The sequence below is a fragment of the Ipomoea triloba genome, chromosome 4, assembly GCF_003576645.1.
Source record: "Ipomoea triloba cultivar NCNSP0323 chromosome 4, ASM357664v1".
Classification (NCBI taxonomy): domain Eukaryota; kingdom Viridiplantae; phylum Streptophyta; class Magnoliopsida; order Solanales; family Convolvulaceae; genus Ipomoea; species Ipomoea triloba.
The window spans coordinates 5,871,736-5,874,840 of NC_044919.1; positions in this window are offsets into that span (position 1 = coordinate 5,871,736).

Consider the following 3,105-nt stretch of genomic DNA (forward strand, 5'->3'; position numbering starts at 1 on the left):
TATTGCTTAGGCCAACTGCTTCTCCAAGCTCAGTCCCCAAGAATCGCTCGCTAGATCGCTTCTAACGTTCCGTTATTGTTGACCGAAGAAACAGAAGATCGAAGACCATCTCTATTTGTTCACGCTACGATTAATTCTTTATTTACATAATCATATGTTAAATAAATAAGAGTCCAAATAGAATTAGTCTAACTTATTAATACTAACCTAACTACAAAATGCACTATTATTTCATTAATTTATTTATAATTATTGAATAAATATAAAGTAAATACAAATGTAATAATAAATAAGATTAAGCATAAAAATATAACTATATAATAAACATTATTCAATAAAAGATAATAAAATAAAGTACAAAAATTGCACTTATCAATTATCAATAGTGAATTGATGTAATATGGTTTGTACATAGAAATCCTTTGCAGCCTGTGTGTTTGGGTTTAGTAAGTTAGCCCGAGCGTGGCGTGACACCCCATTGGTTTAGAGTTTGAATTCACTTCCGCATTTATTTTCAGAATGATTAGCGAGAAATATTGTTTATTTATGTTTAATTCTGTATTAGAATTTGGGGGTGTTATAGGCGCCATTTGCCTTTAGCTTCTTGAGACGCTCCAGCATCCCTCCTCCAACATTGGGGACTTCTTCCCGCTTCCTTGGTGGCACCATAATCACTAACGAGGGAGATAAGCTACGAAAAGACGAGTAGCATCGCGGTCGGCCTTCCCAAGCGCGCAAGAAGAAAGTGAGAACAAGCTCACAACAAACAAACAAACAAAGCAAGCACAACACAAGATATAAGCAACTAAAGCGAGTCCTCACCGCGCGTCCTAGAATTCACACATCCTAGGATTCTCAAACACCTTAATTCCTACTGATCAGGTCCTAGAGTTTCAAAAGTTCAACCCTAGGATCTCTATTCAGACCTCAACACAGGCTCTGATACCAATTGTGACACCCCAACCTTTAACAAGCTGAGATAGCTAAAACTTTAACATAAAAGATGCCTATCTCAACTATCAAACACAACATAGCGGAAGCGATTTATAGCCTAAGGGGTATCATGCCACATCTAGGTAAGAAAAACACGGCCTAGATGCACAGGCTATCCAAAACTTAACTGCATAAAGTATAAATTCTCAAAACGATGTCATCATAACAATAATCTAATCAAGAGTATATAATCTCAACATAGGCACACAAGCCCAAAACATAAAGTCTAAACATCATAAGCTAGTCTAAGCGGCCTCATAACGATAAGCTCTAATGCGCTCTCGCTTAGACTTACTCCATACCTGGAAAACATGTAAGAAACCATTAGCAAAAGACTGCTAAGCAACCACCACTCACACTCGTGAGAAACGTACATATATAGTAAGCTTGTAAATAGGTTTACGCACCCATATAGAATATACACACCAACGAACTGTTCTTTAGTTAAAACGGATAGTCAACAACAATACGCTGAATAAGTAATAAACCAAGGACTTTCCAAACAATACCAATATCCAACCGAATTGTACAAGACAACAATTCTATAACAGAATATCAACCAAATCATAAACTCAACCGAATACTCACAAGAAACAACCAAACAGCAATATATCAAGGAATAACTGGTAACCACGAGATACAATACAACTCAAGAATCCATAAAGAACCAAAAAAACCTCAACCCAAGGATAAGACCCAAACCTTACCTTCCAACCAAAATACTATCCCTCATACCAACCATCAAACCCAAAGTTAGTTCACAGAGGCAAAAGCCCAAACACAGAGGCAAATGGTGCCCAAAACACAGAGGCAGATGGTGCCCAATCACAGAGGCAAATGGTGCCCAATCACAGAGGCAAAGAGTGCCCAAACACAGAGACAGATGAATGCCCAAACACATAGGCAAATGAATGCCAATCACAGAGGCAAATGAATGCCCAATCACAGAGGCAAATGAATGCCCAATCACAGAGACAAAGAATGCCCAATCATAGAGGCAAATGAATGCCCAATCACAGAGGCAATAATGCCCACAGTTAGTTCACCCATAACGGCCCAAAAGATACTCAAAGATCCACCATCCCATATCCAACCTCAGACTCAACCCAAGAACAATCCACTCACAGTGTTCATCTCAGATTATGAACACAACCAACTCCCAGAGAATATAATCAAGGATTCAACCAACCAATAGACTCACATAATGGCCCAAGGGATATGAATAAATACTCCAGAATCATGGTAAAATACTCCACAAAATATCCCAACAACATCCAGAACCAAAGGTGAAACAACCAGACAACAGATCACAGAACAACTCACTGGAACCAGAGTTCCGTTAGAACTAGCGGAGCTCCCAGACGGAACATCGCCCTCCGCCGCACTCCTCCGCAGGAAGGAGGCGGATCCCCTCAACGGAAGACTCACCCCCACCACCCTTCACCGCGATCCACTTGCGGAAGACTCCAGCGGGACACATTTGTAATACCCCGTATTTTCGTAACATTATTATTTTATCCTAAGGTATTGACATACATGAGTTATGATCTCTCGATACTTCAAAAGTATTTTTATAAGTAAGTATAGTTGTTATTAAGTTGCGATCGTACGTCCTGGTCACGAATCGTAAAATTTTTAGGAACTAGTATTTGGACTTGTTTGTCCTAGGAAATGGATTTCTAGACACCATACTATTATTCTTGAATTTCCTATTTAATTAGATTTGCCCTGTAGCCCAGCAAGCTCTGAACAGAAGGGAAGTACAAGTTGAGGTCTACTCTATCTTAGAATAGTTACTCTGGAAGGAGGACTTCCTTATGTATTAAGTTTGATATTGATGTTGTAGTTTGATGTTATTTTGAGGTTGCAAGTTTAGCCTTAACGTTTAGGTATAGGAGAGATACCTAAGCGTGGCGGTAACACCCAGTTTTCTGCTGGTTAGATGTAAGCTTCCGCGACGCATTAGCAGTGATTTTGTAATACAAGTAAGAGTTGAAAATTGGGGTGTTACAACATTATACCGCTGGGGTACTCCGCAAGGGTAAACCCAATACTTAGCTCACAGACTCATATCAGAACACGCAATGTTCATTCCAGAATACAAAAATAGGA